General features: G+C 40.7%; 1 long non-coding RNA gene across 1 annotated transcript in view; it reads left to right on the forward strand.

The window, feature by feature from the left end:
- Window positions 1–7,835: 7,835 nt before the first annotated feature.
- The window catches only part of LOC134474022 (uncharacterized), a 90,672-nt gene continuing 75,211 nt past the window's right edge, over window positions 7,836–23,296 (forward strand). The window contains exon 1 of the long non-coding RNA XR_010044567.1: window positions 7,836–7,970. This is a non-coding gene — a long non-coding RNA (uncharacterized LOC134474022). The remainder of the gene's footprint in view (window positions 7,971–23,296) is intronic.

Raw genomic sequence — 23,296 nt, forward strand, 5'->3', positions numbered from 1 at the left:
CTGATAAAAAGATAAAAAAAAAAAAAAAGCATAAATCAGCCAGGCATATTCACACACACCTGTAATCTCAAGTGCTTTGGAGGCTGAGGCAGGAGGATTGCAAGTTTGAGGGCAGCCTGGGAAATCTGGTAAAACCCTGTCTTAAAATGCAATAAAATAAAATAAGAGCTAAATGTTTAGCTCAGTGCGAGATTACTTGCTTTGCATGTGCAAGGCCTCAAATTCAAACTTTAGTCCCACAAATTAAAAAAAAAAACAAACAGATTCATCATCTTAGGGTTAATTGCCTAGTAAGGCAAGAACAAGCAAACAACAACTGGAAAATAACTGGTTAGTTAACACGTTATTTTAAGTTATTTCTTTTGTGTAAAGATTAAGGCACGGGGAACTTTAAAATTAAAATAAAAAATGTGACTTATATACTCTGTGGAATAATATTCAGCCACAAAGAAGAATTGTCATGTTATTTGCAGGAAAACTGATAGAACTGGAGACTATCACGTTAAGTAAAAGAAGCCAGACTCAGAAAGTCAAATGCAGTATTACATGTTTTCTTTCATGTGAGGAATCTGGAAAAAGCACAAAAATAAATTGAAAAAGAGTTGACATGAAAGTGGAAGGGAGACTGTTACAGAAGAGGAAAGAGGTGGAGAGAGGGAGGAGGGGGAAGGCAGGTAAAGGGGAAATGACTGAGTGTGGTGTATGCAATTGTGAATATTCCATAATAAAACCCAATTTTGCATAGCTAATGTACACTTAGAAAAACAACTGGCCTATTGGTAAACTGCTACCTCCATAATCCCAATTTCTTGAAAGATGAGACAGACAGCTGTCAGTGTGAAACTTTGGTGTGAAGACTCCATTTGAATTCTTTGCCTGGTCTGTGCAAGAGCCTGGTCAAGAACAGTGGCTTCCTGTGCTGTGCTTTTTAACAGGAGCAAGACAGAGCACTCTCCAAATCTCCAAAGCAGCTCTCAAGTGGGAGACCAAAGGGAATACAGAACGTGAAATTACAGTCTCAAGAACATTGTAATCAACATTTTAGCAGCGCCAGAGAAAGCAGGTCAGCCCAGGGAGCCCTCTCTCCTGCCTTCACTGCCAGAAGACAAGCACCCAGATGCAGAGACTGTGTGTTCTGGAGGGCCTACTAGGGAGAAAGTTCCCCAGGAAAGTGGATTTCTTTCTGGTTTTTTTTTTTTTTTTTGAAAACAGCATGAAGCTAGAGGGAAGAAGGTGAAAGTACCAAATACAGGAAAACTACAGTGTGTGAGGTGACCCCTCCAGTTTTAAGCAAACTTAACTAAACTTACCAATCACAAGGGGGACTAAATATCTGGAGGAGAGGGGCTGAGCGGAGGATGAGCTGCCGAACTGGGCTAATACAGGATTGTGATGACTGCAGTGTTAGCGTGAGCCTGAAAGGAGAGATGATGGTGCTTTTTACGAACGCATCTATTCCTGGGGACTGGAAGGAAGATCGGCTCAGGGAGCGAGGAACGCTGTTTATCTCAGGGTCCTAGAAGGAGGGGCCCATGATTGTTGTGTATTGCTGGAGCATCAGGAAAAGAGAAAGAAATGAATCTTCTTTGTTTCAGGAAAACATGATTGCGTTTTTTCTGTACTCACACTCAGCACAAAACACTTCTGTGACCAGAGGTGTTAGGCCTCCTCTCCTCTCTGCAACATAAATGCAAAGTAATTTCTCAGCAGGTATCAGCTAAGCGTCCTACGGTTGATGAAGCAAAGCTTAGAAACTGCAAAAAGGGCTTTACTTGAGGTCTTAGGAATGGCAGTCCTGGAGACATAGCTGATTCTGATTGATCTGAATCAGCGCTCCAAATAAGGCAGCAAAAGTGGGAGCTTACAGGGCCTACTGAATGCTGAGTGGGTTCTGAGGCTGCAGGCCTCACTGGAGATGCAGAACCTATAGGCAGGGAGAATGTGCAGATTCCTCTTGATGTCCATCCTGAGCCTGCGAGCACAACATAATTGTCCAGCCCTCGCAGATGCCTGCGGCCTGAGGGTGAGGGTGGCCAGAGTTACGCTCATATGCAGAGAAGGTCAGGTGTAAGCCTGCCCCCTCCATGCATCCCCCCCCCACCTCCATTCTCAAAGGGCTTTCATCTCAATTGTCCTTTTATTTTCAGACCGAAGCCTCAGATTGATGTGACACTTTCTGTCTGAGAAATTGTCAGATGCCACAGAGTAAAGACTCAGTCCTCTAAGATTGGCCTCTAGTTTAGGTATCAAGTGTGCAAGCCCCTGCAGTGACATGGGCTTCTGAGTGACCCGATATAAATTGAGGTTCTCACCATCCACTCCTTGGGTTGGCTTAATTTGCTAGTGCAGCTCCCAGAACTCAGGTAAGTATTTGATTTACATTTGCTGATTTACATAGAGGATCTTAAGAGGAGGTCCCTACCCTCTCTAATGCCTCATTCTCCCCACACCTTCAGAGATCAGCCACTCCAGACACTTGTACAATCTCATATCCATCTTTGTAGGCTTTATCTCCAGCACCTGTCCCTTTTCTTGGAAACTGGTGAAAGAAGCCGCAATTTCCAATTTTCTAATCCCCTATGCCCTTGAATTTTCAGGTGCCTGAGGCTCTGGGTCCCCTAATTACACCATTTGTGTAACTCAGATGGCCCAAAAGGTTTCCCAGAAATAACAAAAGACATGCCCACTGCTTAGGAAATTCAAATTTTTAGGTGTCCTGTATAAAAACTATTATCAAGAACATTTCTATTACCCTTATTCTTCAGGAAATTATAAGATATTAGGAGCTTTGTGTCAGCAAAGTCAGATAACCAAAAATGTATATACTACACAGTCAGTGCCCATATCTGGAGGCTGCATTACCAACAGCAGGTCAAAGATAGTTTTTAAAATATTTGCACCTGCACTGACTACACATGGGCCTTTCTTGTCATTATCTCTGAACAATGCAGTATAATGACTGTTTACATATAAGGATGATTTAAATCAATGTGAGAATGAATATAATTTATGTGTGAATATTATGCCACTTTATGAAAGGAATGATCAGCCCCAGATTTTGGTGTCTCTGGGGGTAGGTTGGGCAGTTCTGGTACCCTTTATGCATGGATACCAAAGGACTGACTGTGTTCCTTACTATGCTGTCTCTGCCTGGGAGAGGGGACGAAGGCGAGCTGGCTGCCCTGCCTCAGCAGCAATGAGAGCAACCAGGGACAGAACAGAGGAGAGGAAGCAGAAACCTATGGCTGGGGTGAGTACCACGGGAAGTTGCAGCAGTGGGACCTGCAGGATGTGTTTTTGAGGAAGCCCAAAGGCCTGAGAAGCCCCACCCCTCAATTTCCCTTTCCTTCAGGAGAGAACAAAGGGCTCAGACCAGGTTGGAAGTTCCCAGAGTGGGGAAGGAGGTAAGGGGTGAGGGGTAGGAGTTGCCATAGTGGAAACAGTAGACTATTGTCTTCCTGACTGAATCTACAAGCTTTTTTTGGCTCAGGGGACAATACATTGTAACACAGTCCAAAGTTGGAAGAACAGAAGGAAACCACTGTTAATGTTACATTTGTATCTAGCTTAGATTTGATCATGGCTAAAAGAGTAAGGAGGTATTTGTGCTCTGCTCTGAGCAGAGGGGGTACATCTCACTTGTAGAATTACCAAATTACCATCTTAATACTAACAACAGCCAGCATTTATTGAGCATTTACAGTGGGTGAGGCATCGCGCTTATTTATCCCAAAAACTTTAACTGATGCTATCTACCATCATTTTACAGATGACAAACTGAGGTTCAGATGGGTTCCTTAGCAGCCTCGAAGTAGTCAACTAAGGTTCCAGCTTCGGGGCTCAGAAGAGTACGCTCCCAACTGCGGGGCTGTGTCGCTTCCTCGCGCTTGAAGAAAGTGATCCCATCTGCACACACCCTGCCCCTGCCCCAGGCACTTAGTCTTCAAGTGCCAGAGTTACTGGGACTAGGGGGACAGGTCTTTACTGGCTTCTCGTGGGAAAGGGGAGGAGCTGGGGCTGATTCAACTGAAAGCCTGGATAGACTTGTCCTGAGGGGATCCAGTTCCTGTGAGGACAGGAATAGTCCCAGGGGAGGATGTGACAGGGTTTTAAGGAGAAAAAATAAGAAAATCCCAGGTTGTAACTTGTCCTTCGGGAAGCAGATTCTTTCTTATAAACGCAGGAAGGGGAGTCTATCTGATGCCTTCACTCATTCCAGAGTATTTATGGTAGGTACTGGGTGAAGCAGGAAGGCATTGAGGAGTTTTAAGGAGGAGATTTTAAAATTTTAAAATGATCACTCTGGCTGGAGGGAGAAAAGCGGCTTCCAACCACTTTGTCCTCTAGCCTCTGCGACTTAAGGGTGAACAGAATGAGAAAGGAAGAATTTCAGCTCCTCTCACCTTTCACTGTCCCTTTGTTAGTTCTCAGATTTCCCAGAATGCGTCTCTCCCTACTGATAACCTGCTCAGGAATCCCAGCCAAATTCACTTCTAGCATTCTCCATTAGGGGTCCTTCACGTCACCGGGTTTGGCCTGAGGTCCCGAGCCTGAAATAAGGAGTTTAACCCAGGCCTTTTATGTAAGTTTGCAAGTTCACTGACTCTTGGCATGGAAAAAGTGTGCTCAGGACAGGTCAGTAAAAGAGACCTGAGAAGGATTTTAGAGGCAGATGCTGGACACATTCAAGGGGGAGCACGGTTCTCAGAGGCACAGTACATTTGGGAGCAGGGGATCCTTTATGTGTTCTGGGAGGTGGAAATCTGGACTTTGATTATCTATAGTCTTAGTGTGTGGAGAGGATGGCCTTCCCCTAGTGAGGTAATGTTTTTTCTCTACGGGAAATCCAAAAGAGTGGTCCTTTCTTGGGTAAAAAAGGATCATTTGCAAGTAAAAGAGAATAGGGAGCCATTTGCAGTTGAAAAGCAGTTGCTCTTGTTTTTTTGGGGGGAGAAGGAAAAAAGGTCAGCTGGTCTTGGGTTCTGAAGCTGCAGGTTTTCTTTAAAGTACAATTTTTTTTTTTTAATCGGTACCAGGGATCAAACTCATGACTGCCTGCTTGCAAGGCAGGTGCTTATCCACTGAGCTAAATCCCCAGCCCCTAAAGTACAATTAAAAAAAAATATCTCGATTTCCTTGTCTCCTTTCTACCTACCTTTATTTCTTTTATCCTACCTTACTTAGGACCTTGCTGTGACATGGTTGATGAGGTCCTGGGTCAGGTTTCCAGATTCTTCTGTGCAAGGAACAAAAACTGGACATTATCTACAGTGGCAAGGAAAAAGCAGCTAATTATTGAAGTGTAGAGGTGGAAGGTAGCAACTAGGCTTGTGCTGGCAGAAAAGGAAGATGTCAGGAGCAGGGAATAAAATGGGGCTAAGGATCTGCAAATGTGTGCAGGGCCTAGGGCACCTCCCATTGGACCTTTCAGAGCATGACTGACAACATGATTGACAGTGTGCCCCGTCATAGCAGTTGTATTACTGTGTGTGTCATTTCCCATAATTCACTCTATTGTCTTTGGATGCATGAGGTGCAGTTCGTACCTATGAACTTTTAATAGCTCCAAGGAGACTCTGATACTATTGCATTTCTGCTAGGGACTTTGAGCGGTTTTCCAGGGGCCTCTGTTACTTTTTTCTCTGCCTCCAGGTAGTAGGCCTTAGGACCCAAAGCTCCTAACTGTACTGTTACTTTATTGCCAGAGGTGAGCCATGCATTTGTACTGAGTGTTACCAGGTAACATCCTGCATCAGCAGTATTAATAGAGACCCTTGTTCACTGAAAGCATTTATTTTTCTTCTCTCCCAACCCTAGCACTGGGGTTTGAGCCCTCACGGTCTTCACACTGAGCTACAACTTCAGGCATCTTTTATTTTGAGATAAGGTCTTGTTAAATCACTAACTTGCCTCTAAGAGTTCTGTGATTACAAGCTTCAGTGGAGACAGGAAAGTGGAAGTTTCGCCCATAGGCTGCTGGCAGATTCCTTTCTGGACACCGTGTCTCTGTCTTACTGGTGACTTCAGGATGGAGACAGTGCCAAGAATAACAGCTGGTACACATGTGTTCTCCTTACCCCCCGCTCTGCACTTTCCCAAAAGCTTGAATCATTTAACCCTCATTACACTCTTCTGAAGCAATACATTTACTGCTCCATTTTACAGATAAATAAAAGTACTGAAGGTTAAATCACTTGCCCAAGGTCATAATAAATAACCCTAGGCCACTATGCTCTACAGAGAATATTTTCTGGTGCTATTAGAACACCTACATAACATCAGTGTCAAGTTTTATCTTATGGTGAGTTTACTTTTATCCAACTCTATTGTTTCAATCATCTGAATGGAATTATTTCACCATTTCTCTCCCCTAATTTCTTTTATGGAAAACAGGAGAAGAAAACAGAGGATTCATTAATACTTTGGTCCTATAGTAAGAGCAAATCATGCCAAAGTAAAACATTGTGTTAAATTCCAGATGAACCTGTAAGTTATGTAGCAATGTTTGGAGAAATAGTATTCAGCAGAGACTAGTTTGTTACCAAATAGACTTTTCACCTATGAGTGTCTTTGGACCTTATTATCATAATTACATTTCCTGTTTTTCTTTTGTTTCCTCTTCTCTGAGTCACCCAGATACTATATCTTTGAAATTTGTCTTTATAGCCAGAAGGAATGAAAGAAATTGAAACTTTAACACGTTGGAAAGGAAACCCACGGTGGAAAAATTAAACTTAGTTCCAAGGAGAAATGCTGATAAAGTAATACAAATTACATTGCTAGAGCAACCCCTCTCTGCAAGTTTCTCTGACTAAGCACAGATAAAAGTTTGAGTGTGACTGCTACCACACAGATACTGATTGCAACAGCTCACAAATAAACTCACTGTTTTTGCTTAGTTATTAATTTATTTTGAAATAGTCTTACTGTGTAATTCAAGCTGACCTTGAACTCACTCTGTAGCCCAGGCTAACCTCAGACCTTCCTGCCTCAACCTTCCAAGAGCTCCGATGACAAGTGTGTGCCACCACACCCAGCCTTTTTGCTCAGTCTCATGGTGGTATGACAGAGCTAGACTACACTTGCTGAAGTCAGAAATTTTAACTCATTTTACCTCATTCATTATTCATGTAGTTCTGGGGATTAAAAGCAGAGTCCAGTACATGTTAGGCAAGTGCTCTACCACTAAGCTACATTCCCAAAGCACCCCCCACCTTTTACTTTAAAGTTTACTTTGATAAATTGCCTAGGTGGCCTGAACCTTCCAGTCCTGCCTCGGTCTTTTAAGTAGCTAAGATTGCAGGTGTCTACCATCATGTCCAACAGTATTGCTCTGCAACCCAAATATTAATTCTTTTTTTTTTTTTTTTTGTCTTTTTCGTTTTTATCGGTACCAGGGATCGAACTCATGACTGCCTGCTTGCAAGGCAGGCGCTTATGCCGCTGAGCTAAATGCTAAATCCCCAGCCCCCAAATATTAATTCTTTGACCAGCATCTGTTTACCTCACCACAATCCACATATACACCCATCTTCACTCCTTACCCCAAGAAAATAGTATTATTATCTCTTTCATTCTTGAAGTTTTATTGTTGTTACTATTTTTTTGGAGAGGGGAGACTTCATCATGTAGTGTTTGTCTTTTTGTGCCTGGCTTCTTTCCCTGTCCGCTAGGTTTATCATATCGCAAATGATAGGTGTCATGGTTCATGTCAGTGGTCCCTAAGCCTCATGCAATTATGGACTCCAGCAAATCTAGTGTTTGTGATTGGTTCAATGTCTAGCACTCAGATTGGTGGTGCGAGTGTTTCACTCCCTCAGGGGTGGAGCCAGGATATGATGTAATGGCAGGAAGAACGTCTCTCTGTCCCTTGCTGGTTTGTGCTTGCTGTTTCCAGCGGCCATGAATGGCAGCCACCTTGCTACCGTGCCGCTTGGAGCCAACTGAGTATGGACTGAAACCTCCAACTGGTAAGAAATAAACCTTTCCTGCCTTCGTTTTGGGCGTCAGGTATTTTGTCCCAGCAACCAGTAAAAAGTAACTAAGACAATAGGATTTCCTTCTATTTTATTTCATTTATTTATTTATTTGTCTCTTTTGAGACGGGGTCTCGCTATGCAGTTCAAGCTGGCCTTGAACTAACTTTGTAGCCTAGTCTGGTCTTGAACTCGCAACGATCCTCCCACCTCAGCCTCCCGAGTGCTGGGATTACAGGTGTGAGCCACCACGCCCGGCTCTTCCTTCTATTTTAAGGGTAAGTGGTATTTCTTTGTGTATATATTCCATGTGTTCTTTATCCATTCATCAGTTGTTGGATATCTAGGCTGATTTTACATTTGGTGATTGTGAATAACACTGCAGCAAACAGCTCTTGGACATACTGATTTTATTTCCGTTTGATATATAACTAGAAGTGGGATTGCTGAATCATGCAGGTGTTCTGTTTTTGAGGAATCTCTATACTGTTCTCTGTAATGGCTATGCCATTTTATATTTGCAACAGTTGCCTGTCAGGGCTCCCTTTTCTCTACATCCTACTCAATAATTGTTAACTCCCTCTTTTTTTTTTTTTTTTTTTTTAAACAAAAAGCATTCTTAGAATTGTGAGATAATATCTTGTTGTGGTTTTAATTTGCATTTTATGATTTTGAGCACCTGCATATGCCTGTTGGCCATCTGTATGTCTTCTTTGAAAAAATGTTTACTCAGTATCGTTGTTCATTTTATAAAATTGGGTTGTTTTCTTGCCATTGATTGCTTGAATTTCTTATATATTTGCTATTAACTACTTTCAGATATATAGTCTGCAGATATCTTCTCCCATTCTGTCAGTTCTCTCTTGACTTTGTTCATTGCTTCCTTTGCTGTGAGGAAGCCTTCTATTTTAATTCAATCTCATTCAGGTGTTTTTGCTGTTATTGCCTGTGTTTTGAGGTCATGGTATATACAGAGCCCTTCCTGGTCCTCATCACAGTCTGGGAAGTTTATATTTGTAATCCTATGGGAAAGTTATTGAAATTCTAGTGAATTAATTCCAATCTACCACTTTCAGTGCGACACATGGCAAAAATAAAGGCATATTTGTAGTTGTGGGGAGTCAAGAAGGTCCTAAGTCCAGTCAGAATAATGGTTAATTTGAAGAAAGCCTTGACCCAGGTTCAGACCCATTTTATTAATTTATCTGCAGTTGTGGCGGAGTGGTGAGTGTCACGATCTGGGCTTGGTAGGTGGCCTGAAATCACCTCTGCAATATGCAGAGAGAGATATAAAAAAAAGAGTAATCTGCGTAACACAGTTCTAGGCAGTATCTAATGTTTTGGTATTGGTGTTTCTGTTCTGGTGAGTAATTTTTTATGCCCTGGGAAGTCATAGCCTCTTATCTCAAGGTGTGATCCCAGCATAGAGCATGGCTCTCCCGCCCCAGCTCATACATGATTCTTGGGAGCTGTGGGGCTGCAGCAACACTGACCTGCCACCTTGCTTCAAAGGCTACACATCAGCACCTCCTCTAGACCAATCTGCATTGCTTAAAGCCAGAGGAGGGGATGAGGACAAAACTCAGCCATGCACATATCAATACAGGGAAGTGGGGTCAGGTCTAGCCAAAATGGAGATAAATACAACTCTTCTTCAAGGAGAGTCGTCCACAATAGTGACGAAATTGCTGCTAAGACCAATGTCAAGAAAATTTCCTGTGTTTTCTTCTACTAATTTTATAGTTTCAGGTATGATATGTAAGTCTTTAATTTATTTTGCCGTGGGTTTTTAAAAAAAAAATATAGGATTAGGGGGCTGGGGATTTAGCTCAGCGGCATAAGCGCCTGCCTTGTAAGCAGGCAGTCGTGAGTTTGATCCCTGGTACCAATAAAAAGGAAAAAGACAAAAAAAAAAAAAAAAAATATATATATATATATATATATATATGATAAGATAAGGGTCCAATTTTATTTGTCACTATGGGGATATCTAATTCCCCAACAGCATTTTTTGCATTGTTTTGAGATAGAGGTCTTGCTATGTTGCCCAGGCTGGACTTGAACTAATGATTTTTCTGCCTCAACCTTTTGAGTAGCTGAGATTTTAAGGGATTTTAGGGGTGTACCACCATGCCTGGCTTACAATAGTCTTTCAGTAAAAAGACTGTGTGATCATGATACTTTTGTCAAATGTTTGGCTATCTTTTGAGCTCTTTTTTCTGTTCTACTTGTCAGCATGTCTGTTTTTATACCATGCTATTTTGATTATTATAGCTCTATAGCAGATTTTAAGATAAGGTAGTGTGATGCGTGCAGCTTTCCTTTCTTCTTTATTCTCTCCCTCAGCATTGTTTTGGTTATTCAGGGTATTTCATAGCTCTGTACAAATTTTAATGCTGTCAGAATATAGATAGGTATTACATCAACTCTGTAGATTCCTGTGGGCATTATGGATATCTTATTTTACTTTATTTTATTTTTTTACTGGTACCAGGGATTGAACTCACAACCATGCACTTGCAAGCGTATGCCACTGAGCCAAATCCCCAGCACAGTATGGATATTTTAACAATATTAATTCTTTTAAACCATGAGTATAGAACATTTTCCCATTTATTTGGGTCTCCTTTGTTTTTCAAGATTTTACCTTCTCACTGTCAGGTATTTTGCTTCCTGGGTTAAACATTTCTAAATTTTTAATGTGTTTGAATGTTATTACAAATGGGATAAGTGTCTTGAATTCTTTTTTTGTACAGTTCATTGTTATATAGAAATACTACTAGTTTCTCTATATTAATTTTGTATCCTGTTAGTACATTTGTTTATTAATTCTAACAATTTTTTGGTGAAATACTTAGAGATTATACATAAAATTATGTCATCTATAAACGTAGACAGTTTTTCAAACCAGAAAGGTTGGATGTCTTTTATGTCTTTTTCTTGCCTAATTGTAATTTTATTGAGTTGAAGAACAAATTTTTTCTTTCCTTAATTTGTGGAAAGTTGGTGTCATGAAAAAAAAAAAACTGGAATTTTGCTTTGGTTTTCTGTATCTACTAAGATGTCCATGTGACCTTTTTTTTTTTTTTCCGGTCTTTTTCGTTTTTATCGGTACTGGGGATCGAACTCATGATTTCCTGCTTACAAGGCAGACGCTTATGCTGCTGAGCTAAATCCCCAGCCCCATTCCAGTAATGTGGTCTGGTTTGTGAATGTTGACTCATGCTTGCATCCTAAGGGTATAACTCACCTGATCATGGTGAATGATTCTTTTTTTTTTGTCTTTTTCCTTATTTCGGTACCAGGGATCGAACTCACGACTGCCAGCTTGCAAGGCAGGTGCTTATGCTGCTGAGCTAAATCCCCAGCCGGTGAATGATTCTTTATAAGTACTGTTGATTTCAGTTTGTTGATGTTTTGATGAGGATTTTTCTCACCGCCTCCTTGCTCTCTGATAGTGGCCAGTGAGGCATCATGGGTGAAGAATGACAGTAAGAAAAGACCTAATTCACTTTGTCACAAGCTCATTGCCATGCTAGTAACACGCATCCATTCATTTAGGCAGAACCCTCATGATCTAACCATCTCTTTCCTTCCACTCAACACTGCTGCACTGGGGCTTGGGTTTCTTGCATGTGACCCTCGAGGGACGTGTTTGCACAACCACAGCACTGATAATCCTATCTCCTGAGCAGTCTCCTCAGACACCTGTACCAAACACAGATCAAGAACCTCTAGCCTGGTCTAAATTTCTTTGTACAAATGCAAAAGCTGAAGATCTGAGAAAGGCAATGGCCTTTCTAAAATAAATTAAATTATTAGAGTCTCAGGAAGACTACACAATGAATAGAATCCTCTCCATAAAAGGAATTAGCAGTGTCTGTCATTTTCTAGTTGTTGGCTACATTATCTGACTTCCACAACTTAAAGGAGAAGTTTGCTTCGGCTCACATTTTTAGTCCATCGTTGGCTGGCTCCCAGGCAGAAATGGCATGGGGAAAGAGTTTGGTAGATGAAATCTGCTCCTCTCCTGGCAGCCAGGAAGCAGAGAGCAAAAGGAGAAGCTGGAGAGAGTGGCTAAACTCTTTCAGGTCACCCCCAGTTACATGGTTCTGACCAGAGCCCACCTCCTAACAGCAGCTCATCTATGAAGTGATCAGTGGGGTGCTCCACTGATACGTGTAATACCCTCTCAATCCAAACATGTGAGGCTGTTTGGAGACAACGTATATCTACACCATGACAAAGAGTTGTCCAGAAGGGGAGAAATATGTAGAACAATAAAACTTTCTGATGATTGTAATTACAGACAGTGTCCTTATTCAAAAACATTTCTGGATACTCAAAATGCCCTAATGTACACTTGATTCATGTAGTTATTATCATTTCCCTAAACAGATTTTTTGGAGCAAATAGGTGCTCACATATTCACCACCTGATAATGACCCATTCCTCTATTCAACATTTATCTATTGAGATTGGCTGTGAGTTTGTTTTGCATGGTTTTAGATGTAGGTGATAGAGGTGAACAGGAGACCTCATGGAGATTTCATTTCTAGTGAGTAAAGAAGATGATTTTTAAAAAGTATAGCAGCCTACCTGATACTCTCAGATAGTAAATCTAGGTGAGGGGAATGGGAGTTTATTACATATGGTGACTAGCAATGACTTCTCAGTGGAGGTGATATTCCAATAGATGATTAAATGATATAAAGGATCGTGGCAAGCCAAATCTATGGAATGTTCCAGTCAGACAGAAGGGTGATTACAATAATGGGGGACAGGGATGTTTAATTCACAAGAAGATCATCAGTGAGTCCAGAGCCAAGTGAGAGAACTGGAGAGGGGAAGGAGTGAACTCAGAGCTTTAAATTGGTCACCTGGGCACGAGGGCCTTACATGGAGTCTGAAATGTACTCTAAATGGATGGAGAAGTGTTTTGAATAGGGAAGTGTGTGTTTTATGACATCTGAATACAGTGTGGCTTCCAAAGGCAAGCGTGGCACTGAGGAGATCACTGATTAGCGCCAATCAGTGCTGAAGCATGGGGTGTAGACTCAGATGGTAACCGAGAAGGTATTAAGAAGTCAATTTTCACTCACTATGAAATCCACTGACCTTGCTATTGGATTTGGGGGTGAATGAAGGAAAGGAGCTAAGCATCTTTCCTAAACATTTGGCTTGAGAATCTCAGCAAGAAAGATGGAAGTGATTGGAGAAGAGTGGATGTTTGAGGTGGGAAAAGAGAATCTGTTTTGACTATGTTTAATTTGAGATACGTACGGGAACCAATAAGACTTGTTGGACAGGAAATTTACTGTATAAACTGGGAGCTCTAAAGAGAAACCTTTGGACCATCAGTGCATAATTGGTAATTAAAACTATTGTAGTTAGGGTTTGAAAGGGAATAGGTTTAATACAGGACTCATAATTTTTAGGATTATTTATAATAGTCACACAAAAGATCATATGCCGAAGACAGCAAGAGATCTACTCACTTTGGAGACCCAAAGAATCCAGCTGAGGGCGTGGATCCCATAGCAATGTCCAGCAAGAGTCCAGCTGGAGATCTAGAACCCAATGTTTCACGCAAGTCTGTATCAAGGTTCTACAATGGGAAGGCTTGGAGGTCAGTGATGGAAGCTAGAACATGCAGCAGCAGGATGAAGGATCTGTGCCAGAAGCCTGAGGGTTCTGCACTGGAGCTAAGAAGTGATGCTGAAGGTAAGGACCAGAGCTCCCCTGAAGAGAACCACAGTTGTCCTCAGTGGCAGCCAGGTCCTGAGCTCCTGCAACAATGAGAACATGTGAGTTAATATCAGGAAAACTAGTGCAATAAGCTTCTCCAGGAGTATCAACAGCACCATCTTCCCCTCCAGTTCTCTTTTTATGCTGTTGACAACAATCCTCAGGTGGGCCTTCCGCACCTGGAACCACATTGATTGAGTTCAGCTGGGTGTTACAAGTTGACCATTAGTTAATCCACCACAAAAACTCTAGATCTGTGAAAACTGGTTGGTGAATGAGTAGGTACAGAGAAAAGAGTGCTGAGAAAAAATCACAAATAAGCAAAGAAAGAGACAGCAAAGAAAATGTGCAGCAATGGGCTTTAGAAATTAGGGGAGAAAGAAGTATGACATAAAAATCTATGTGAGAGAGTCAACTGATTAGCGCAGGAAGTGAAATTCCTGCATCACACTTAGGACCCGCTGAGATCTGTGACCATCATTTTAAAGTTGAAATCAGTTGGCATCACTGTGTGTTCATCTAGCCACATTCAGCTTGTGGGACACTGGTGCTAGGTGAGTAGAGATTTGGTTTTAGTCAGGTTTAACTTGCCTTCAGCCTTAGAAAATAAAAGAAAAGGGCAATAGAGATGAGGGCATGTTCAAGTGGGTAATTATAGTGATGAACTACTCTAGGCAAGCAGTAAAAATGAACTGAGGGTGATGATGGAGAGTGAAAGAGAGAGTCACATGGATTTCTGGTGAGGCTGTGTAGGACAATGGGAAAGCCCAAGATGGTGGTACTTTGGCTCAGGCTGTGAAAGGAAGGAGATTTGGGAAGCAGTGGATTCTGTGTCACTGGGAGTTGAGGACAGGCATATCTCCAGATAACTCAACATAAATAACCTGTGTAGCCAAAGGTGATGGTGGCCAGTGTAAATATCTTACATAACTGAGGTTATTGCTGGCACATGGCTACTGCTTTATATTTTAGTATAAATGTAGATTGCCACAAGGGCTGGGATGAGGGGGAATTAAGTGGCCAAGGACAGCTGTAAGAATAGGCTGGCTAGGGGGCTGAGGACTGCTAGGGCCTGCAAAGCAGCTAAACAGATGGACAGTGGCTAAGCAGCTGAATGAAAGATGTTTCAACCAGTCCATGCTCTGCATCTCTTCTTTGGGCTGCCTGAAGCTCAAGTGGACCTCCCCAGTCAGAATGGGTGACAAGACAGGATGAAGGATTAATGAAGGGGAAAGAGCAGAAAATGGTGAGATGAGAAGGAGAAGCAAAAATTTTAGGTAGAAGTGATCACCAGTGATTATAATAGGTGACAGTAACGATGGCAGAGGGGACACAGAAAACTAAGAGCTTCAAATGTTCAAAGAATAAAGGGGAGTGGTGGGAGGTGGATGGATGGTTGCAGCATGAGAGGATAGTGCATACTTCCTTTTAGTCTAATAGAATCTTTTTTTTTTTTTTTGGTCTTTTATTGGTTTTTATTGGTACCAGGGATCGAACTCACAACCGCACACTTGCAAGGCAGGCACTTATGCCGCTGAGCTAAATCCCCAGCTGTCTAATAGAATCTTTAAGGAGTTGAATTTTTAAAAGATGAATGGTCAGAAACAGGGAGGTAGACTTTGTGGAGATGGGAAGGGGTCTGGAAGTAAAGAAGATAAGAAGGGGACAAAAAGCAGCAGTAAAAATGATTAAGACATGATGTGTAGGGGGCTGGGGATTTAGCTCAGCGGCATAAGCGCCTGCCTTGTAAGCAGGCAGTCGTGAGTTTGATCCCCAGTACCGATAAAAAAGAAAAAAAGACATGATGTGTATATGGACCAGTTCCCCAAGGTGAATGTAGTTATTATGTATTGCAAACATATTACTAACAAAAAATCTAAAATGAAACAGTTGAATTATTATGGAGTAGAGCTGCTTTTAATATGAAAATAGGGGGTAAGAATACTTTTACTCTCTCTAAGCTTTGTAATATATTGAATGTGGAAAAAAGAAATTACCAACTTGAGAAGGATCCAGGTGAAGGCTCCTTTTTGGGGGTCATATAAAGCAGGGAAGCTCATGGAAGTGTTTAAGGACAGAAGATCTTACCGACACAACTGTACATTTCATGGAACACAGGAAGGTCTATGTGGTTCAGGAAGGATGGAGAATGGACCATCACGTCTGTACTGTGTCCTATGGAAGAAGAGTCCAGGGATAAAGGGTGATCTGGAGCTTGGACTTTGGGGGTGACTAAGGAACAGATTGCACTGCTTCTGGTGTTCTCTAGGGCAGACCTGGGAGATAGTTCATCTCCAGCCTTTTCCTCTGTTTTGGACCTGTAGGTAGTTTCTGGTGATAAGGCTGTGGGAGGAACAATGTCACTGGGACCCCCTCCCCCATACAATTCCTACCATTCAGGCTTCTCCTAGTATTTTTTTTTTTTTTTATTTTTCGTTAGTATATGATTGCAGTATGGTAATTACATTCCTTGGTACACGTGCATAACGCATCTCGATTATTTTTTTCATTTTTTTCTCTCCCTTCCGTCCATCTGTTGATTCCCTTCCAATTTGAAAAAGATGTATCTCTCTACTTCCTATTACCTATTTTTTATTTTGCTCTTTATTTATATTTTGGTCTCATGAGAGAAACCGTGTGATGTCTATCTTATGTATCTGATTTAGTTCACTTAACATTATGGTCTCAAGGTACAGCCACTATTCTACAGATGTCTCAAGTTTATCTTACTTTATAGCAGTACTTACTTTATAGAGTGGCAGTACCTTGTGTGTAAACACTGCATTTTCTTTACCCCTCGTCTGTGGGAGGACATATAGGCTGCTTTCAGGATTTATCTGTGTTCTTTATAACACATGATATTCTGATAGCTTACCGTCCAAGGCCACCCTTGGACTGGTTACTTTTTACTTTATCAGTCTCATTGTTGGAATGCTTCTTAGAATAGAATATGATATTCTGGATGTGGGCTGGAAAGTACAGAGTGCCCTTATCTTGTTACCTCCTTTGATTTACATGCTGTTCTTACATTCCTCAACCTGTTGGTGGTAAGATAATTATTCTGGGACATTTTTCCCCCGAGGAACTGCTATTTTGTGAATCCTTCCTACAATCTTATTCTTACAGAACTATATAATTCTTGAAGGTGAGTCCAAGATATCACTCAAACTAACATTTTATAAATGGGAAGCAAGCTTGTAGCTAGCAGAAATCATGGGTATGATTTGATATTTTGAATAAATATTTGGTTACTTTAGAGAAACAAAGGATTAATGCAGTCATTTAGTTTCATTTTAGAGATGTGAATACAAACCTCTTCTTCCTTGTCCAGTTCGTGTTGTAGTTAGGGGTTTATGCTGAGAACAATTAGAATCAGGATATGGAGTTTATAATATTACTTTTATAATGGTCACCAGGAGTTAATACAAGAAAATGCAGGAAATCTATCTACAACACCAAAAACATAGACTAGTTTAGTCAGGGGCCTAAATCCCATAGCAATGTCCCACATGAATCCAGATGAAAACCCAGCGCTCATGACACACATGCCTCCCGTGTGTCCAACTGGAGGTCCAGAGCCCACAAGAAGGACTCGAGCCAGTCTCTTTACGGATCTGTGCTGGGAAGGCCCAAAGGTCAGCAGTGGAAGTTAGAAAGTCCATGCCATCAGGAGGAAGGAGCTGTGCTGGTGGAATGAGTGTTCTATGCTGGAGCCGAGAAGTCACACAACAAAGACCAGGGCTGTCCTGAAAAGCACCACATCCATCCTCAGCGACATGGAGGCCCCAAGCTCCTCCAACCGTAAGCACAGTCAAGTAATTGCCAGGAAGCCAGCGCGATGAGTTCATCCTGGAGACCAAGTGGTATGTGTCTTCCCTTCCAGAGCCAGGAAGCAATGCTTGATGTGAAGACCAGAGCTTCTCCGGGAGAACCAATGGCTCAAACAGCATCTCGTAGAACCACCATGTCTCAATGCAATAGCTTCTCCTTCTCCACATCTCTATGCTGGCAACTTTCCTCAGGTGGAACATCTAAGCTCAGCACCGTGCTGATGTAATCCAGCTGGCGTTAAGTTGACCACCAGTTCTTAATCCATAACATTTGGTTATTCTACAGCGTTCAGAACAGTCTCCTGACATAGGCAGAATTTGTGCTTGCATAGGAGATTTACTTACAGCCTTGAGATCTCAGGTACCTGACTTGGAATTGGGGGTAGCTGGTTCAGTCACTTCATGGGAGCTGTTGTGTCTTACTATTTTACCTAATTTCTCCCTTATATTTTTATCTGAGATAGGCAGTACTGGGTTTTATCTTGTCTTTTTTTTTTTTTTTAAAGCCAGTCAAATTTAGCAGTGTGTGTGGGGGTGGTATACCAACTTTAGTGACACTAATGTTAATAAGTTCTGACTTATTAACTGCCACTGCTATTGGACCAGCCTATCTTGTCTTTAAAAATGTAAAATGTTCCACTGTACAAAGTAGTTTTTCTACTCAGTGTGACTCAGATAGATTGCATCAGATACACTAAGTACCTCAGTCTCTGCTCCAACCCTTATAAACTGACAATCAGTTCAACAGATTTACTTAAAGCCTATAGTTTATAATTGCTATTTGTAACAAAACCAAGTTACTTAATGTTAATAATATTAAATACAAAAATATGCTTAGAGTAAGCATAATCTAGTCCATGAAAATAGTAAACAAATATTGATTTCTCTTTCACTGTAATATGGGAAGACAGAATCTATTTTGTAATTATAGTTTTAAACTAAGTTGAGACATTTGTGGGTAGGAAGATAAAAATTTGGACCAAACAAGTGTCATCAGTAACTTAGGCTGTTTTTAATAAGCCTGGCTTTTGTTGTAGATGAGGAAAAGAAAAACCCTAAACAACAGCATATTTAATTACTAAATATCAACAATTTTTTAAAAGAGTCTCATTATGTAGTCCAGATGGACCTGGAACTCAGTATGGAGCCCAGACTGGTATCAAATTTATGATCCTCCTTCCTTAGCCTCCCAAGTGATGGAATTACAGGTGTGTGCTTCCATATATGGTCTAAGTCTCCATTATTAAAGTAAGCACACAGCTGTAAGAAAAGTCACATACATGAGTTCACCAAAAATAAACATTGTTTCCTTTCATTTTTCTCTAGAGAAATTGATGTAAAATCTTCTTGCTGATGGTTTCCTTGCTACACAGGGATGGCAATCCACTTACTGAACATGTTACCATAGTCTTCCACATGTTCGTACCTTTGAATTGGTGTGATGTAGCATACAAACGCATAACCTCTAGAAACAGCTGGAGATTTGAATAATGATCACAATACACAGTACTTTCTTTTTTTTATTTTAAAGAGTATAAAATTGAACACAACAGAACAGAACAAAGCAGAACATAAGAAAGCAATGTAAGAGGCATAAATTTTAAAGCAAGGTAATCCAGAGATCTTCACCATCTATCATACTGTCTGTTTTCTTCCAAATAGTTGACCATATCTTCACATGTAACAACGTAGTTTAGAACTGATATGAACAAGATGAGGAAGGTGTTTTAGGTCTTCAAGATCAGACAACAGGGAAGTCAACAATGGCTGTCCTTGTGTCTCTTATTCTCTTCAAAATAGCTGTTCATACCTTCATGTATGTTAAGGTTAAACAAAACAAAACAGGCTAGAATCACTCTGAACAAAGAATAATAGTATTGCTGGATTTCACATCATGATGCTATGGGATCAGCATTGGGTACTGTAGTGTCTCTTTTTTCTACAAAGTAGTTGTTCATTTCATCATGCATTATATCATCTCATAAACTGTTTACTGGTTCTATGCATGCCTGAGTACATGTACATGTATTTCTATCATTTCTGTATTAGAGGGATAAACAAAACATATTCCTATAAAAACATGACATAAAGTCATATAAAACCACGGTACAAAGTGTTTTACAATGATTACTGTGTTGTCTTTTGTTATCTTCAATAGCATTGTCCATATCATCAGGCATAGTATAATTGAATATAGCAGTACATAACAATATTAATAAAAACAAAACATTGTAGATAGTATAAAACTTCAAAAACAGGTAATAAACCAAAATGGGTATCCTAGTGAATCTTCTCTTCTTTAGTATAGTTGCCTATACTCTCATACTTGATGCTATCTATCATAGTAGATTTGAATAAACTCTGTCGATACCAAATAGCAATCAAATAAACCAGATTTAACTAAGATCAGTCATGGTAAAACAGTGTAAGTTATACAGGGTTTCAGATAAGTTAATAGGAAATTAAGGATGATTACTGTACTATATCGTGCTATTTTGGGGGTAACTGACTGTGCCCTCAGATCTAGTGCAAGTAGACAAACTGGGATAGAATATAATCTGTCTAAACAGAGTGGTGTGAGTAATGTGGGTTTTAAATCCTGATAACACTATGAACAATATCCTCTGCCTTCTTTTTTTAGACTATTCCTCCCCTTTTACTCCCACACAGTGCATTGTGCATTTTTTTTGTTGTCTTTTTCATTTTTATTGGTACTGGGGATCAAACGACCGCCTGCTTGCAAGGCAGATGCTTATGCTGCTGAGCTAAATTCCCAGCCCCGCATTGTGCATTTTTGGGTCCCACCAACTCCTTCAGTTTTTAGATTGGGGGGGCAACCTGCTGTTTACCTAAGTGGTCCTGAACCTTCTCCCTCCTGGACTTGATCTCAAGTTGTATTCCTTTACCTACAAAAGCCTGTCTTTCCAACGTATCTGCAGGTGCTGGCTGAGTTGCCCCTATTACTCTCTGGTTCCCTGTCACATAGAGCATTGCTTTCTCATACTTGATTTTTGGTCCATAAACCCTTTATCAGGTTAATTATATTTCCTATACAGAGCATCTTGATGGACCCTACCTCCTGGTCTACTCTACCTGTGTTTCTTTCTTTTTTTTTTTTTTTTTTAGTGTATCAAGGCCATCTATATTAGAGATTATAGCCAACCTTTGTGCTATGCTATTTTCTGCCCTTAGTTTTCTGCTTTTCTCCTTCATTCCACTTTCTGCCCCATTCATTGAGGCCTTTCTGCCACTGTTCTTGAAATCCTGGTACTTTTTTTTCTTTCTGTAGAATGTCCTTCAGTATTCTCTGTAGGGTTGGATTGGTGGTTGTGAATTCCTCCAGTTCCTCTTTGTCTTGGAAGCATTTTATTTCTCCATTAATTTCTAGAGACAGTTTTTCAGGGTACATCAATCTGGGCTGGAGGTTATTCTCTTTCATGGCTTGGAATACTTTATTACAAGCTCTTTTTGATTTGATGGTCTGTGTTGAGAAGTCTACCGTGATTTTGATGGGCTTTCCTTTATAGGTGATCTGTTTCTTTTCTGTGATGGCTTTTAATATTCTGTTCTTATATTGAATTTCTGGGATCTTGATTATTATATATATGGTTGTAGCTCTGTTTTGGTTGTAGCTGGCTGGAGTTCTGTATGCCTCATACATCTGAATATCATTTCCTTTTCCTACACTTGGGAAGTTTTCCTTAATTATTTCTGTGAATAGACTTTATATTTTCTTTGTTTTTACCCCTACTTCTTCATTCAGATTTTTTATTCTTAAGTTATAGATCCTCTTGTCATGGTCTAGCCTTTGTATTGTTACTGCCTGTTTCTTTGTTATTTTTAAGAGATCTTTCCTTTCATGATCACACATTGCAAAGCTGTCTTCAAGTTTGATAGTCTATCCTCAGTCTTTTTCAAGCAGTTTTGACAGCTTTCAATGGAGTTTTAAATTTCCTGGTAATCTCTTTGAATCTGCTTCATGTATTCTAGGTTTTCTTTATATTCTTCATTGAATGTTTCTTTCCTTTTTTGTGTGTTCCTCCATTCTTCCATCTCTGTTTTCTTGAGAGATGCTTATCATTTCTTTTATTAACCTACTTATATCTTGCTTTACTTGATTAAATATTTCACCTTTGAGCTCATCTATGAGGTTCTGAAGATATCTCTTTATGTCCACTGATCTGTGTCTGATATTGCATGTTTGATGCTCTCAATCTCTTTTATATTTACCTCTCCTGGATCAATATTCTCAGGGTTGGGGGCTGGGGACTTTTTCTTATTTCTTTCTTTTGTCATATTTTTGGTTTCTTCCATACAGGCATATAGAGGAGGTCCCAGCCCCTTTCCTTGTTGGTTATGGTTCTTCTGAAGCTAGGGATTTCTGCCCTCTCCAGTTTGCTGTTGGTTATTGAAGTGCAAACAGGGGTGGCATATGCTGTCCTTTCCTCTATGTGTCAGTCAATCTGTGGGGGCCTTCACTGCATGTGTACCATGCATACAAAATTGCTTTGGAGAACTTATTGGGTCCAGGCAAGGGTGTGACTCAGACCAAGCAGATCCCTCCAATCTGCTCTGGGAAGGGAACAACCAAATGAAGTCACTGCTGTTCCTTATTCCTGTCTGTCCTGCCCGATTCCAAATGTAGTCCAGTTGGTTGCCCCTTTCCCGTGGAAGGGTCTTATTCCCAGCACTCACCCTGTGTCAATGTGGGTCTCTTTCTAGCTCCGTTCTCAGTTGGGTTTGCAAACCTCTGACTTCAGCGTGACCACAGCTTGGGCAAGTCACAGCGGTGGGAGTTTGGGCACGCTGGCCACTAATCTTAGCTGCTCCAGTGGTAGCCCCAGGACTGCATGTTGGATCAGCTCTTTTACCTTTGGTTTCTTCCTGGGTTGAGAGGATCCATCTCCCTCTGTCTGGACCTCTCCCCGATATTTTATTCTGGCATCTGAGTTGTCTGTCTCAGGGAGCCTCTGTCCATACACAGTGGTTTCAAATCATTGAACTTCTTTGGACGACAGTTTCCTCATCTGTAAAAGGGTGGTAATGATACTTACTTAATATGGTTGTTGTAAATATTAGTGAGAATGGGAACGTAGTCTACTGATTGGTACATATAAAATAATTAATTACTCAATAAATGCAAGCTATTTTAATATCACAGATTTGGAGAAAAAGATATTTAGTAATTTTCGTTTGAATGAGAACACTAGAAAAACTGACTCAACTCAAAATCTCTCAGGACTATATCAATAGGAGAAACAAATAGGGAAACCAACCCTACCTTTTGTCTGCAGGAGTCTAAAAACATTATCTTACATAGCATAACTCCAGTAAACAAAGTGTCTGGTGGAAATTTCCTGTCTCTAGGACACTCAAGGCTTGTGGAATAAACGTTTCTAATTTTAGCACTTGTTTGTGTTTTAACTGTGTTAAGGGTCTCACCTAGTTAAGGGTTACAGTGTGGTCCCTTCCATTTTTTTAGAAGTCAGTTCTTTACTCCCCACTGATCCTAGACCTTTAATTCAGCATTTACAAAATCTACAATGCTTCCTACTAAGCTTCTTCCTGGACAAATTCCAGTTGAGCTCTCTCCCAGGTAAACAGTTCATAGGACAAACAAGGCATTTAGGCACTGCTCGTTCACTATTGAACATCGCCTTACTTGTTTATCACCTTGTAACAAAATCTCTTAGAAACAACATAAAATTATTTACAGCTTCTATTGATCTTTGTTTGGCATGT

The sequence above is a fragment of the Cavia porcellus genome, unplaced genomic scaffold, assembly GCF_034190915.1.
Source record: "Cavia porcellus strain 051 isolate PalLab524CR breed Dunkin Hartley unplaced genomic scaffold, mCavPor4.1 scaffold_29, whole genome shotgun sequence".
In the NCBI taxonomy this organism is placed as follows: Eukaryota; Metazoa; Chordata; class Mammalia; order Rodentia; family Caviidae; genus Cavia; species Cavia porcellus.